Source organism: Perissodus microlepis, chromosome 3 (genome assembly GCF_051167445.1).
Source record: "Perissodus microlepis isolate ML-2025 ecotype Zambia chromosome 3, ASM5116744v1, whole genome shotgun sequence".
NCBI classification, from domain to species: domain Eukaryota; kingdom Metazoa; phylum Chordata; class Actinopteri; order Cichliformes; family Cichlidae; genus Perissodus; species Perissodus microlepis.
Genome location: NC_140463.1, coordinates 3,372,630 through 3,390,660, shown reverse-complemented (window position 1 = coordinate 3,390,660; position 18,031 = coordinate 3,372,630).

Below are 18,031 nucleotides of genomic sequence, written 5' to 3'. Positions count from 1 at the left end.
TCTGAATGTCTTCCAGTCAGCAGCTCTTCATCACCCCTCAGTATCACTCCTCTGCTGTTGTGATATCGTTCTGCATTGCAGACAGGTGAATGTATACATCATCACAGCACATTTCTTCATTGATGGAAGTTGTATTGGATCTGAATCTAAATCAGAGCTCATCATAATTAATGTCCACCAGTCTGATGAAGGTTCTCATGTTTAATGCAATCCAATTCAATTCCATTCAAATCAATTCAATTTTATTTATGTAGTGCCAAATCAAAACAACAGTTGCCTCAAGGTGCTTTATATTGTAAGGTAGACCCTACAATAATACATACAGAGAAAACCAAAACCCAACAATCAATCCATAAACAAGGGCTTCCAATGATTTTCAGGTCATTGGTCTACCGACCTAGTGCTGGACTTACCAATACTCAGCTGACGAACTTCTCCGACTCCGCTTTCACCTGGCTGCTCCACCGCCGGCTGCGCTTCATCTCCACACGGATATCGCATTCCTCCCTCACCGAAAGTACATTCGCCGGGACTCTCGTCGGAATTTTCACCATGACGACTCTAAGCCAATACAGTCCCTCTGGTCTCGTCGCCCTTCACGGAACTTCGTAAGGGATGTTGACCACAGTGTTTTAGCCAGCCTGCCCAGGTCGCCTAATACCTCTCTCCAGTCTGACAGCACCGATGTCAACTTTGGCTTCCTTAACATCCGCTCCCTTACGAGCAAGGGACATTTCATCTGGGATCTCCTCACAGATCGTAAGTTTGACTTTTTCTGTTTGACTGACATGTGGCAACAGCCCAATGACTTTTCGCAGCTCAACGACTCCACTTTTTGTACACCTGCCAACCTCGTGGGTGCGGCCGTGGTGAAGCTCTCGCAGTAACCTATTGTGAGAACTGGAAAGTCACGCTGTTGTCTGTACCTGTCTACAATTCCTTTGAATCCATTGTTTGTCAACTCTCAGCACCTGTTCCAACTGTTATAGGTGTCATTTACCGCCCTGCAAAGTCTAATTCTGTCTTCATAAGTGACTTTGTTGATCTGCTGACTCACATAGCTACTGTTTCCCCAAATATCATACTTCTGGGAGACTTTAATAATCATATGGATAGCAGTGATCATCCTCTCATCAAAGACTTCTCATCCTGCTTCGATAGTTGTGGCTTTAAACAACATATAAACTTTCCTACTCATACTAAGCACCATACTTTGGACCTAGTTTGCTGCTCTGGACTTACTCCTTTCAACTGCAAAGCTGATGAACTGCTAATTTCTGATGACTTTGCTTCTTTCAAAATGACCTTTTCTATAACCAAGAACCTTTGTACCATTTCTTTTCAGAATATTATGAATATCAATCCTGATACCCCTTCCTTTGCTTTCTCCAGTCATTTGCATTTTCATAACCTGCTTACCCAAGAGGACTTGGTTTCCTATTATAACTCTAGTCTCAGTATTATTCTAAACTCTGTTGCCCCACTCAAATCCAAATCTGTGTCAGTGTCTTAGCACCCTGGTTTACAGCTGAATTCAGGCTCCTTAAAGCAATAGGCCGATAACTTGAATGCATTTATAAGAAAACTGATCTTACTATCCACAAAGAAATGTTTAATAATCATATTCTGTATTATAAGGAGTGTACTAATCGAACAAAATCTGCTTACTACTCCACCATTATCTGTTCAAATGATGACTCAACCAAGATACTGTTTTCACTGTTCAATTCTTCTTTCAGGTCACTAGATCTTTTACTTGCTCACCTTTACTTATCTTCCTTCTGTGATTCTCTAATGTTACTTTTCTTTGAGAAAATTCACAAAATACACCAAGACCTGGTTTCTGTCACGGTCCCCGTGCCTCACTGGCTGACTCCGTGTTAGGCAACATGTTTTTGTTTTTGTTCTCCCTCTCTCCCGCTGTCTCTTCCCCCTGCCGTGGCAGTGCTCATTGTGGGCTCCCGCCCCTGGCCCACGCACCTGTGCTCATCATCACACCTGTCACTGATTGCTACAATCAGAAGGGCTTTTTAAGATGGCAGACCTACACTACTCGTCACTGGAACGTTGAGCGACCAGCGTCAGTTACTCTGTGATCAGCAAGTCTGAGTCTGTTAGTCTTCGTGCGACCTTGTACTAATTGGATTTTTCTGTGTTTGTAGATCTTCCCTGGACCCGTCCCTGTATCTTTGAGTGAGCGAGAGGAGTGTTGGAGGAAAAGGAGTGGAGTGTGTTTTCGGACCCTTCCCGTTCCCCTTGGACCCTGGAGCCCCGGACCCCTCTCTCAAACACTTATATTATCACTTGGTGAAATCACTATAAATAAATGCACTGTCAGCTTTTGCAAAGGTCTCCTGGTCTGCGCCTGAGTCCGTCTACAAAACCATGTCAGTTTCAGATGTTCCATGTAGCTCTTCCTTTGTAATTTCTCTCTCATCACACTGTTTTTCTGCTTTCCAACTTCCCTCTGTTACTGATATTTCAGATCTCGTCTGTAAGTCAAAATTTTCTACTTGTCAGCTAGACCCCATTCCTACAGTTTTGGTTGTCTACCCTCTTTGCTTCCCCTCATATCTGCTATTGTCTATTCTTCACTTACCACTGGAACTGTTCCTGCTTCCCTCAAAATTGCTGCCATCACCTCAATATTGAAAAAAAAAAAAACTGGTCTAGATCTCAATAATTTTGAGAATTTTCATCCTATTTCCAATCTACCATTCCTTTCAAAAATTCTTGAGAAGATAGTTGCAACACAACTCCACTCACACTTAACTAATAATAATCTGTATGAACAGTTCCAGTCTGGTTTTCGCCCCTCCCATAGCACTGAAACAGCACTAATAAAAATAACCAATGATCTTCTTATGGTACCTGACTCTGGTTTACTTTCCATTCTTATTCTTCTCGATCTGACTGCTGCTTTCGACAGTATTTCTCACTCCATTCTCCTTAGTAGGTTAGTCTCCATCGGTTTCTCCCATACTCCACTAGCCTGGTTTAAATCATACTTGTCTGATCGCACTCAGTTTATTCAATTCAAATCCTTTACTTTTCAGCCCTTTCCTCTGGTCACTGGCGTGCCCCAGAGATCTGTCCTGGGGCCCTTCTTTTCATTATCTACCATCTGCCGCTTAGACACATTTCTGTAAATATAATATTCAGTTTCACTGTAGTGCTGATGACACCCTTTTTCTGTCCACTAAACCTGATTCTGCTCTTCCCCCGTCCTCCCTCACCCCCTGCTTAGCTGAACTAAATTCATGGTTCTCTTCTGATTTTCTTAAACGCAATAGTAACAAATCCGAGTTTCTCTTGGTAGGCTCTAAATCAACATTATCCAGAACCAACAGTTTCTCTATTACTATCAATACCTTGCTTGTCTCCATTTCTTTCTCTGTGAAATGTTTGGGTGTCATCCTTGACAGTACTCTATCTTTCAATTAACACAATGTCACTCAGTCTGCATATTTTCAATTAATTTTACACATTAAAAGCACAACATTAATCGTCTCCGTCCTTTTCTCAATCCACATGCCACTGCCATTCTTGTTCGCAACCTTGTTGCTTCCCGGATCGATTACTGTAATTCACTTCTTGTTGGTCTTACTCAAAAATCCAATGCGTTCTCTACTGCCCGTATTATCACCAGGACCCCTTCTATTCACCACAGCACTCAATATTTGTCTCTTATATATAATACATCTATATATACACTGCCAAAGATGCTTGTCTTTGAGTGAAGATTTAAGGTGAGAGGAAATATAAATAATTGCAACTTGAATCTTTACTGAAGCTCAGTATTTGACACAGAGTTCAAGTTCACTGCTGTAATAACTAATAATGATTCATATATTAGTAACTTTAATATTGGCCATATTATATTTACATTACCAAAGTGAGATGACTTTAGCTAGTAAATAACAATTAGCTTAAAATGACTGTTCAGCACAGAAATGAAGCTCAACAATCATGATTTCACAGTCCCATGGTCTCAGCCTCAGATACTCAACTAATCACAGAAAGCTCATTTAAACAGATGAACCAAAAGGATTTCATTTCTGTCAAACAATGCTGTATGAAACATTTCCAGCGGTTAGTATCATGGTTGCTAGGCAACATGAGCAGCGGGACAAAGGCTAGTCCACAAGCCTCCACTTCCGGCCTTCTCGGTCTTTGAAGGATCCGGCCCACGTAGACCGTGAAGGCCAGGTCCTCCGAAGGATGCAGCACCTGAATTGGGACACAGCTCTTGTGTGTGTTATCCTTCACCCTCTGCAGGAAGCTGAGATAAGAAGCAGTCAATCATAGAGCAGAGAGCATGTGACTTACTGTTTTTTGTTAATACTGTTACTGATGTTACTGTGACAACTGCTACCATTCAGTACCATCTGAATGGTACTCATGGCCACCTATCAGTGAATGGGCTCAGTGGTTGTTGATCAATGGTCATGACAATTTGCATATTAATAATCATAAGCTGGCCTCCCAGACTGTTGTTCATTCAGTGATGCTGGTTTCAGTCATTATGCAAATGTACTGTTTATAAGATTGGGGAAACCTGCAGTCAGCTGAGACTGAAGAAGTCACTTGGATGACGATGAAACGTTTCTCCAACAGTAAACGCTACGTCCAGATGACCAGAATCAAGTTTCTGGGATTTACTTACATGGACGATTGAGCATGCATCAACACCATCACTTGGATGAAAAATAAAATTTAAATCATGATACAAATTCTGTGATCATAATACAACTCTAACTCAAACCTACACTTAGATGTTATGTTTGACCTTTGTAGAAAAGGTCAAGAGCTCTCTCACTCTTCCTCACTTTGAAGACCAATTAGTGGTCAGAGTGCATCACACCTGTAGTCTTCACATGCCTGAAGCAGAGGAAGGGCCACGATGAGGGAAATCACTGTTCCTGGATCCTTTATTCCTTTTCAATAGGACTAGAGTGTAGGTCTGTGTGTGTAGATGAAACATGGAGATGGCGCTGGAGTGACGGCAGCCTTTCCAAGTAGCTCTGCAACACCGCACCTTTTCTTAATTTTTAACTTTTAACTTTTTTAGACTAGGCTTTCAAACTTTATTTCACCCTCCTCTAGTTACTCTACGTCTACCTCTTAGCGATACAAGATGGATAATGGATAAAAAGATGGCGGCGCGCACAGACGCAGCAGCTCACTGCTCCTCATGTTTGGTGTTTTGTTTTTTACTTTTTCTACATGTATCTGTGTGGATGTGTGTGTTTTTTATTATTATACATCGAGTAGAGTCCACCTACAGTCGTCAGGACCTTCTGAGTTTGGGATTACGCTGTGCAAGGAGCATTACGTCGGATTACCACCCCTTTCACAGCATTCCAGACGACATAATGAGAGCTCCAGGGTCTCCGTGGTTGGTTCTTCCCAGCGGCAAGACAAAGAGGAAAAGTAAACAAAGGAGGCAAAAGAGTGGCTGCAGGGTGGGCCCACTAGCACGGCTAAAGAAACAGCCATTTAAGCTACCACTTCCGAGCATTTTCCTCTCCAACGTCAGGTCCATAACCAACAAAATCGACGAACTGAGATTACAGATTGCAGTCAACAAGTGTGTACGGGACAGCAGCATAATATTACTAACAGAGACTTGGCTGCAGCCATCAATTCCAGACTCGGCTATTGAGCTAGCAGGCCACACGGTCCACCGTCACGACAGGAACGGCCACTCCGGTAAGATCAAAGGAGGGGGTTTATGCATCTACACCAATGACAGCTGGTGCAAAAACACAAAGACTGTAGACATCTATTGTTCCCCGGATTTGGAATATTTGACTGTGAAGTGCAGACCCGTCTACATACCTCGCGAGTTTACTGTTGTCATGGTAACGGCCGTGTATGTACCACCCGATGCTAATGCTAACTCGGCCATGGAGGAGCTGCACAAGACAATAAGCAACCAGCAGAACTCCCATCCAATCGCAGTGCACATTATAGCTGGGGACTTCAACCATGCTGATATAAGGTCAGTATTCCCCAGATTTGAACAGCATATTAAATGTGCAACGAGGGGGAAAAACACATTGGATAAAGCCTACAGCAACATCCAAAAAGGCTACAGAGCAACTCCTCTACCACATCTAGGTTTGTCAGACCACATGTCCATGCTGCTGATCCCTGCATACACTCCCATTAGGAGAAGAGCCCCCCCAGTCACAAAAACTGTGAAAACCTGGCCAGAAGGTGCATCACATCAGCTGCAGGACTGTTTTGAAAACACGGACTGGAGCGTGTTCGAACATCAGGACCATGAAGAGCACACAACATCAGTGCTCTCATATATTAACTTCTGTGTCAACAGTGTCACTGTGGACAAACGTCTCCGGGTGTGTTCCAACCAGAAACCCTGGATGACTAAAGAGGTCCAGGTCCTGCTGAAGCAACGTGACGCCGCTTTTAGATCCAGTGATGGTATGCAGTACAGTGCAGCCAGATCTGAGTTGAAAAGAGGCATCAGAGAGGCCAAGGCAGCATACAAGAGAAGGATCGAAGACCACTTCAGCAACAAGAACTCACGACAGGTATGGCAGGGAGTTCAGCACTTAACCAACTACAAATCTTGCAATACCACGTTGACTGAGGGTAACATGGCGCTTGCGGAGGAGCTGAACCACTTCTTCGCACGCTTTGAGGTGAAGGGACTGTTAAGGTTCAAATATTGAGGAAGGAGAGTACAAACCACCAGGTCCAGAAGATCTTGGTCAAACAATTGATTTTAATGAATACACGCGTGGGAAGACCAGTGCCTGTTCGCAGACAGGAACTGATCTCCGACTTAATCAAAGCATAAACAGATATTTATACCATCAGGGCTTGAATTAATGACGCCCCTTCATACGTCACAGATACATTTCATACATAGGTCACATCAAAACCACAATGACTTTTAACACAGTTTAAAAGAACATTGTCTTCATCTTCATAACAGATGTTTCCTGTCAACCTTTCTGATTAGCGCTTCTTCAAAACCGCAGACAATGATTTTGCAGTGAGCGAGCGCTTCTGCAAGCCCACAATTACAAGCAAACATGATATCTCACGACCTTACGTGGCACTCTGTGTCACCTCTCACCTACTAACGCTCACAGTCATACAGAGGCCACTGTCAACCTTTTACTAAAACTATAGATGTAATATAAATTGAATAAATGTTTTAACCAAGAACCTCTACTAAAAGCTTAATAAAAGAATATAAAAGTATAAGAGACGCTCTGCAACCCTGCAGTTTCCTGTCACTCTGACTTTGGACAGAGTGTACTCAGAATCAACATAATCATCACATACACACTTAAGATTATAACAAGCATTCAAAAGCATTTAAGATTATAGATTCAACTCAACAGTTTAAAGTGGTTATAACTGCCCCTATAACAAAGGCCAATTGGGTACCAAGATGTTTAAACATCTGAATGCACTATCAATGCTGTAGATTATATTATTAATGCAATGGTAATGATGATTATTATTAACAATAGCAGCAAAATATCTCTCCACTCTCAATAGGACCAGAAGCAGCAGCAGCAAAAACATCGGACAGCAGCAGCAGCCCAAGCCTCATAGTGCAGGAATATGAGGTGAGGCACACACTGAGGGCAGTGAACCCCAGGAAGGCTGCCGGACCAGATGGGGTAACCGCAAGGGTCCTTAAAGAGTGTGCAGACCAGCTGGCTGGGCTCTTTACTAAGATCTTCAACACTTCACTGTCCCAGTCCTGCATCCTGCCGTGCCTAAGGTCAGCCACAATTGTCCCACTGCCAAAGCGTACTAACATTAGCAGCCTTAACGACTACCGACCAGTTGCTCTAACACCTGTTATAATGAAGTGCTTCGAGAAACTGGTCCGACGCCACATCAAATTCAAATCAAATCAAATTCAAATTCAAATTTTATTTGTCACATACACAGTCATACACAGTACGATATGCAGTGAAATGCTTAGACAACTGCTCGTGACCTAAAGAAAAAAAGACTATGAAAAGGATAGGACATAATAAATAAGAAAATTAAAAAGGGTAAATTTAACTGGGAAAGAATAAGATAAAATATATAAATTAAAGTTGAAATAGAATAACTGTACAACAAAATACACAATATACAAATATAACAGCAGCTGTACAAGTATTAAATGGAAATGAAGAAATATAATGTCCAGGGTTGTGCAATCCACATTTGTAAGTGTCTTGTGCAGTGCAAATATGCTTAAAGTGAGTTAAGTGATGAAGTGATTCGATTAGATGACCACGCATCTAATCGAATTAGTGTAAACAATGTCCAGAATGTCCAGTGTGTGACTGTAGCTGACCTGAATGGCTACCTACCTGGACTTTTTTGGGGGGGGAGGTAACAACGGTAAAAACAGTAACAATAATAATATTTATATTTACAACAAGGTGCATTAACAATTAATGTACAATAATAACAGTGTGCAATACAAATACACTTATTCTTCTTTTTTATTACTAAGTTATTATACTGTGTTGTGTTGTTTGTGTTACGTTGTGATGTGTCGTATCGGGTCGTGTTGTGTTATATGTAGTGCCGACGTAGGACAGTTTTCCAATTTCATTGTACTATGTATGACTGTGCAATGACAATAAAGAGTTATCTTATCGTATATTAATGCACTTTTTAAAACATCTGGAACCAGCTCCTTCATCTATTCGAGAGCGGAGCTGGTGGCACTAAGAACAAAGGCACAGACCGGCATGCGACACAACATCCCGACTGAGATAAAGAGGAGCTACAGAGGCTGCAAAGCTGGAACGAGGAAAGCAGATCACCGGAGGCGATTCAAACCATCAATCCCGACAGTGATAATGGGCAACGTGAACTTGCAACAGAATAAAATGGATGAACTGTGTGCTCTGAACAACCACAGACTATACCATGAGTGCAGTTTGTTTATCTTCAAGGAGACGTGGCCAACCGAGCTAACGCCACAGGCTAACGTAGACCTATGTGGATTCACATCCGTGAGAGGTGATAGGGACACACAGGCCAGCGGAAAAAGCAGAGGTGGGGGACTCATTGTCTACATTTACAACAGATATTGTAACCCCGGACACGTCTCCGTTAAAGTATCGGTATGCCTTCCGGACCTGGAGCTGCTAGCCTTAATAATAATTTCCTTAGGGATTAATAAAGTATTCTGATTCTGATTGTTTCAGGATGACCTGCCATTATCCAATGACACATCTGCTTACCTGCATCTTTTGCTCGTTTCTCCTCCTCTTCTTTTCTATTTTTTCTAAACTGAGCACCTGATGGCTTTGAACTTTTCTTGTCCATCTTCCATTGGTTTTAATTTTGCACTCCAGTATGAACACAAATCCCCCAACTCGAGGATCACCACAACATAACCTAATAGACCTACACCAGGGGTTGGCAATCTGCAGCTCCGGAGCCACATGCGGCTCTTTAGTGCTTATAGTGCGGCTCCGCGTGGTTTGGGAAAATAAATTAGAAGTATTTAGCTGAAGTGTATTTTATTTATGTTAGTTCTTTTTTAACTTGAAGTTCTAAATTGGAAGAAAATGTAAAAATAAAATTATATTCTATTATTTTTTAATCGCTCAAAATAAGCGTCACACTCGCGGAAGCCGGTATACCCGCCGAAACACCGTGCATTTATAGAGACTTTCAACCCCAGGCAGTGTTGGGTAAGTTACTTTAAAAAAGTAATTAATTACTAATTACTAATTACTTAATCAATATTGTATTTAAATACTTATCTAATTACTGTGTCTGAAAAGTAACTTAATTACTCAATAAGTAATTTAACTAAATACTTCTTAAAACCTTGAGTGGACAAACAACGAGCTCAACAACTTTTATGCTTGTTTTGAGCGAGGGAACCCCACAACCACAACCAAAACAGACATGACGCCAGACCACCAACCTCTGACTCTCTCCCCCACCAATGTAGGAGCGGTGCTGAGCAGGATCAATGTCCACAAGGCTGCAGGTCCTGATGGCATCCCCGGGCGTGTTCTCAGAGCGTGTTCTGGGGAGCTTGCAGGAGTGCTCACAGACATATTCAATCTGTCCTTGGCCCACGCTGTGGTACCGGCCTGCTTCAAATCCACCTCCATCGTCCCGATACCCAAAAACTCCAACCCATCTAGCCTCAATGACTACCGCCCAGTAGCACTCACCCCCATCATCACTAAGTGCTTAGAGCAGCTGGTCCTAGCACACTTCAAATCCTGTCTCCCCCCCACCCTGGACCCATACCGCCAGAACAGGAGCACAGAGGATGCAGTCTCCATCGCACTGCACTCTGTCCTCTCACACCTGGACAACAACAACACCTACGCCAGAATGCTGTTTATAGACTTCAGTTCAGCGTTCAATACAATCCACCCCTCACAACTCATCAGGAAACTGACAGACCTGGGCATCAGTTCCCTCATCTGCAAATGGTTACTGGACTTCCTGACCAACCGCCCCCAACATGTCCGGCTGGATAACCACTGCTCATCTACAATCACAATGAACACCGGTGTACCACAAGGCTGTGTGATGAGCCCTTTCCTCTACTCCCTCTTCACCCACGACTGCAGACCTGCTGATGGTTCCAACACCATCATTAAGTTTGCAGATGACACCGCGGTGATTGGCCTCATCAGTGACAACGATGAGGCCGCCTACAGGGAGGAGGTGGATCGTCTGGCTGAGTGGTGCGACAGAAACAACCTGCTGCTTAACACCGAGAAGACCAAGGAGCTCATCGTGGACTACAGGAGGAATGCTGACCCACATCCACCCATCCACATTAAGGGGACGGCTGTGGAGCGTGTGAGCAGCTTCAAGTTCCTGGGAGTCCACATCTCCGAGGATCTCACCTGGACGACCAACTGCTCCAAGCTGGTCAAGAAGGCTCACCAGCGCCTCTTCTTCTTGAGGACTCTGAGGAAGAACCACCTGTCCTCAGACATCCTGGTGAACTTCTATCGCTGCACCATCGAGAGCATCCTGACCAACTGTATAACAGTCTGGTACGGGAACTGCTCTGCCTCGGACCGGAAGGCGTTGCAGAGGGTCGTGAAAACTGCCCAGCGCATCGCCGGAGCACCACTTCCTGCCATAAAGGACATCTACAGGAAGCGGTGTCTGAAAAGGGCTGGGAAAATCATCAAAGACTCCAGTCACCCATCACATAGACTCTTCACCCTCCTGCCCTCTGGGAGGCGCTACAGGAGCCTCCGGACCACCAGGTACCGGAACAGCTTCTTCCCCACAGCTGTCAGACTCCTGAACTCTGCCTCCTGACATCTGACCCACGTTAACACATGGACTGAACATACACACACACACAATGGACAACTGTACCCTCAAACACACAATAATAACATGGACTGAACCACCACTCACAACCACTAGCACTTTATATAGCCTCTGTAGAAATTATCCACATAACTCACTTATCTTAACTGCACTACTGTATAGTTCTGTGTAAATAATCATTCTGTACATACGATCATTTTTAATCCTACAACTGTTTATAACTTGCATAGTTCATATTTCTGTATAACTGTAAATCTCAGATTTCTGTATAGTTTTTTATTTCATATTTATATCCTGTTCATATCCTGTACATAGCTTGTACTCACTACAGCCTGTACATACTTATAGTTATAGAATATTCATAACATACTTCATACCGTGTACATTATAACATACCATAATAGACCCATTTCTGTAATATACTTACATATCTATATTATTGCTAATATATATTGTAATATATCTATATCACTAAAGCACTTCTGGATGGATGCAAACTGCATTTCGTTGCCCTGTACCTGTGACATGTGCAATGACAATAAAGTTGAATTCTATTCTATTCTAATAGAAATTAAACTCTTTAAATAATAAATACGCCCTTACGCCCAGCAAATGGGCGATAGAAAGCCGATCGGTGCCTATGCCATTCCAAATATGACTGGCTGATGTCGGGGCAGCATGAGTACGAGCAATTTCTTTTTTTTCTTTTTTTTTGATGCCGCCCCGGGCAACCACCCGTGTCGCCCGTATCAAAAACCGCTACTGCATTTGATCTGTGTGTGTGTTTACATCCCTCCAAGGGCCGACGCAGCAGCTGCCTGCAAGAAAATACAGACAGTTATAGCAAGACTGCAGAAACAACACCCCGAGGCTTTCATTATTATATCTGGAGACTTTAATCATGCCACACTGGATTCTACTCTGGCTGCTTTTCACCAGTTTGTGAATTGTCCCACATGGAGCAACAGAACAAATGACCTACTGTATGCCAATGTGAGAGATGCATACAGAGCCACCCCCTCCCCCCATTAGGGAAGTCAGACCACAACCTGGTTTACCTACAGCCACAATACACACCCCTTGTCCAAAGGCAGCCTGTCGCAACACGCTCCATCAGGAGATGGACCCCAGAAAAGGAGGATGCTCTGAGAGACTGCTATGACACCACATACTGGGATGTGCTTCTGAGCCCACATGTTGAGGACTGTGAAGAGAAAAGTTATTAGAAAGGCAAATGAAGTCACACTTAGATATCTAATTTTTACATGCGCATGGGCGGTCAGTCCGATCTGCTCTGCTGTCAAAGTGCGCACAACAGATGTGACAGAAAAACCGCCCAGGGCTCTCAGCGCATTCTTTATTTATACTCCAAGTGAGCTTTAAAGGAAGTAGGAGTGGTATGTTCAGTATACAAAAACGTTTCCATAATAGGAGAAACCTTTAGCTTGGTATGTATAGAAACTTAAACATTTCCTTAAAAGGAGAGTGAGAGAGGGGGGTGACCGTTAACTCAGGATGTAGTATGTATGTCACCGCATTCCTCTACACATCTGGTTCCACTTTCCTTTCCTGTGGTGGTTCCAACTCACAAGCTCTCCTATCTTAAATGAAGCTACAACTAAACAATAATCACAAAACTAAAAAATCTCTTATCATTCCCTCCTTTTTGTAGCTTCATTAAAAAGATACATCAATGTGTTTCAGACACAGACCCTACATTGTGAGTGCTTTCGGTCTGGTCGTCATAAAATGTGTATCATTCAAACATAATCATTCATCACATTAGTTTCATACTCATCGTCTTCTCCTTCTTCCTCGTCTGGCACAGTGACATATGCAACAAGAGATTGAGATATCATTCTTGATACCATTCCTCTTACACAGGGGATAATGCATGTAGTAAAGATACAAAACATAATAAGTATTAGGCCAATAAACATTAAAACCTTAAACATCAGTGTTCTCCATGAGCCGCTCATAAACCAATTCCACCAATTACTTTGTGCATTTGCCCAATCGGTTACCTGTGCCTGTTGAATGTTTCTAAGTAATTGTAGAGCATTTGTCATATTGTCAGAATGCACATTGTCTGGAATATATGTACAACAAGTTATATTAAACAAAACACAGTCCGCCCTTTTCTGCCAAGATCATGTCCAGAGCAACTCTGTGTTGCATAACAGTTATTCTTATGGCGTCAATTTCCTGATTTTGCTCTTTGTTGATGCTGGTTGATGCATTTAAAAACAGCCCAAAACGATAGTCCAATAGTCAGGAGGTCGCTGTGGTTTAGGACAATTCCTGAATATTGATAACCTAGACTGGCAAAGCTTGCTGCGCATGTCACTTGAATCATGTTCATAAGTCTGCCATATAATGTAGCATGCTGTGTTGTAGCAGGCATGTGTGAGCATATATAACAATCTTTGTCTTCTTTGCGATTATATATGTATCTATACCAGGCGTTGTTCATCCAGGGATGGATGTGGTCCTGTGTCACTTCAGCCAGGTGTGAGTTGTCATATGTCCATGCTCTTCTATGCATGTTGGCTTCTTGATCCTTTAAGTGCATCAGGGTCCATGCTGTAAGCAGCAGGGCCAAGGTGGTAAGCAGAATAATCTTCATGATGACCAGACACACCGATTTGCTCTGGTGAGTAGACTACAGGCGAGAAGTAGAAGGCGGGATATACCCAATCAGCCCTCCCTTCACTTGTAGATCACCAAAGAGTCGGGATGGTGGTGTCTTTAGGTTGTGCTGTCACTCACTTCCATTTTTGCAATGGCTCTGGTGGATCCAAGAGGGCCTCTCAGCGTTTTTGCAAGCTGTTGGCGTCGTTAGGAGTACTTGGTATGGACCTTCCCACCGGGATGGGTTCCAATTCTTTCTCTGGAGTACTCGTATAAGGACCCAATCGCCTGGTTTTAATCTGCAAGAGACTTGAGAAGCGTCGCACGGCAGTTCAAAACAATATCCCTATTTTCTACTAGTTTTGCCATTCTTTCTACTAAAGTTGTCTTTCTAACAGATTTATCTATTGGTTCACTTTCATCAATTCATGCATCTTTTCACTGAGGTCTGATTCAAACTATCTTACTTCTGATTCTTTCCAAAAATAATTTCACATGTAACAATTTATATATGTGTGTTTTCTATTTTTGTTTACCTCTTTGTTGTGATCTGGTGGACATCTCTAAACACCATCATGAGTTCAGGCTTCAATTTCAACCCAATTATACTCCTCTGGGCTTCACCTTCCCACTGGCCCCTGTACCCTTCTCAAAGTGTCCTTTGTTGTCTTAAATCTCCAGCAAACACAATCTGTTTCTTCTCTGTTTCTTCTCTGTTTCTTCCTTTTAGATTAAGTCCCAGCCAGGCAAAATATCACATTCAGTGCCTTTAAACAGTCATGTCGCACTGTTCTTACCAGCCTGCTGTTAATTCTTCAAGTCCACGATATTCTGTTGGTCTTCATCAGGAGATTGACTGTCCTTTGAGCTTCTTCTCAGGATCGGGACAAGTGGGAGGTCAAGCTATAAAATTTTAAGCCAAACTTTGGCTTGTTTTCTCCCAATTATGTTAATCTATGGTTTTGCTGCTATGCTCAAAATTCTAGGTTGAGAAAAGTCCACCTTTATTTATTTGTGACCTATATTGACACACTAAACCATACCATTAATATCATTTTCATTTCTTTTCTTAAAGCCTCCATTTGCTTCATCTGGCTAGAGTCTGTCTCTTCTGTTTTTCTCTCTGGGTGCTCACTCCTTATATGGGCATGCAAAGTTCCTGTCACACACACACTTCCTGTTACTCTCTTTTGTGTTTCTACAGGCTAATCAAACTCATTTTGTATTTACAGTCTACAAACCCTCTGTAATTCTACTAACTTCTAATCTAAAATGTAACGTCATTCACACAATAATTTCATAATCCTCTCACACACACACTGCCTTTTAAATAAACTGAACTCTTTGCATTTTTATCTATTTCAGACATTTTCTGAGTCTCTGTTTTATGGTGCCGTTAGTTCTCTCTACTAACCCTGCACTCCATAGATGATAAGCACAGTGATTCCTTATGCTGAATCCTAGTGCTTCAGAGACCTTACTGATCACATCATTGACAAAATGTGTCCCATTGTCTGATCTTATCAGAGAAGGGATACCATATGTTGGAATAAAATGATTACATAAACATTTTGCAATGAAGATTGCCTCTGCTTTCACTGGATATATCTCTGGTCAGTTTGAAAACACATCTATGATCACTAAGGCATATTTTAATCCTTGACATTCATTCAATTCAATAAAATCCATGTGGATGGTGTGGAGAACTGGCCTCTCTTAGGTCTTAAGTTTCCTTGTGAGTTGTGTTTTTGACAGAATAGGCATGTTCTTACAAATTTTTCGCTGAAGTTTCAAAATTTATAGTGTAAAAGTATTATTTATCTATACTATATTTCCCTCCTGTTGACACATGTATTACTTCGTGTGTCACTACAGCCACTGTCCTGTGTAACGACTCTGGTAATATTGGTTTTCCATCACAGACCATTAAGTCATCTTTCAGTTGTGCTCCACATTTCAGCCACTTGTTCTGTTCAGTGATTGTTGCAGCTTTTTGTTCGGTTTTTAGTACATCAAGTGGTATTTGTGTACAATGTTCGGATGTTAGAAGCGTTATCGTTTGTTGTGCAGCCTGCTTTGCTGTTTGATCTGCAAAATTATTTCCTTTTGTGACAATAAAATTGTCTTTTTGATGTGCTGCACATTTACAAAGTGCCAATTGTTTTGGCAAGCTGATCACTTCCGATAAGATTTTTAATAAGCTGCCGTGTTGCACGGGGTTATCCGTAGAGGTGACCATACCTCTGTTATGCCAAATTTTGGCAAAGTGGTGCACTTCTGAAAAAACAAACTGGCTGTCAGTGTACATATTTATATTTTGGCCTGCGTGCAATTCATATGCACGTATGACTGCATACGTGCAGCCGACTCTTTTACTGCCTCTGCTGCGGCTGCATAGGCTTACATATGCAGGCAGGCCTGACGCTACAGAGTCTAATTTACACGAGTCTAAATTTCACCAGGAATGTTAACGAGCGTTGTTTTTCTCCAAATGCCTGTGTTATCACAGCTTTCATTTAACCTGCTCCTCTATCTACACGTAAGTAGAAAGGCTTATCATAGTCAGGCAGTGCTAAAACTGTATCTGTCTGTAATGCCTATTTTTAAATAACTGAATGCTTCTTCTTTCTTCTCTATAGATGCAACATTACATTTTCACTTAATGCATTTTTAGATAATTTCTAGTTTTTCAAAGAATCCACCCATCTCACACATCTTACACATTTCAAACTTTGAAGTTAGGGTTTTATATATATATATATATATATATTAAACTTTGAATTGCTCACAGTTCTAAAACTAGGCATTTGTAAATCATATGCCTAATCACTATGTGTCACTGTGATCCACAAGTATGGTCACAAATTCGCTTCCAAATCAACAAAATAAAATAATCAAACAAAACAGGAAACATACATGAGTCAGGACACAAAAAGAAAAATGCTGCTACTGAAACAGAGCAGAAGTGTGAGGGAAAAACTGAGCTCACAGACAGCTGCGTGTGTTAGCTTTTAATGCAGCTTCTGCTCTAAAAACAAATAAATAAAAATAAAAGAAAATGTGTAACATGCTCATCAACTTAGCGGTGTCCACATATTTAATTCAACTTCTCAATCCTGTAGCTTTAGCTGTTGTCTACAGGGTTTGGCTTATTAGTTGTTATTATAGGTGTGCTCTATATCTCAGTAATGTTTTATCCAGGATAAATGACAGATGTTTAAGCAGGTCAAGTGCCTCTATGCACTTAATTAGTTTAGATAGTTTCTTTATTTTCTTCATCTCATGTGTTATTATACTGAGTTTGAGCAAACCTTAAGCTTGATGCAGATTACTTCATAACAATCGTCCACCTCACATCATAACTGACTAGGTTGCTTCTTATTATTAATATTATGTCATTATTAATATTATCATCTTTTTCTTTCTATATAATGACAATAGTATATTACAATATTTTATTAGTGTATACCACTATACTACTACTGAGCCAATTTAATAGTTAGGATCATCTTACTCAGCAAACAGATAATTTAGAATTCATCCAATCTGTACAAATTTGCTTTTCTCTGAACAGGTTTGTGCCTACTTCTTAGACTGGTCTTCTGTTTGTCTCATCTCAGATCCAACCTTCAGTCACATTCATTCTCTCTGTTGCGTGGCGAACCAAGCAATTTATTATTATATATTTTATATTTTATTTTGTATCCATCAAGGGCTTCGGGTGATCTGCAGTTTCACCCTTTCCCAAGCTGGAGACATTCACCTTTTCACACTTTCCTTGGCTGAACAATGACACAGCCCTAATGTACCTTATGCATCTCTCTATTTTATTTAAAAGGTTTTCGTGTGAATTATTTCCTTTTATTGATTTTATACATTCTGGGCATGATTGTCATGCCAACTATGTTTCATTGTTAATATCAGCTTACAGGTTGTTATCTTTCCTATTATTAGTTTCAATACGGTAAAAATAAGTTCTAATATAATTTTGTCTTTATTTATTTTATTTTTGTACTTCTTATATTTATATCTATTCGGTGGGGTCTGTTTCCAACCTTTTTAAACTACTTTAAAC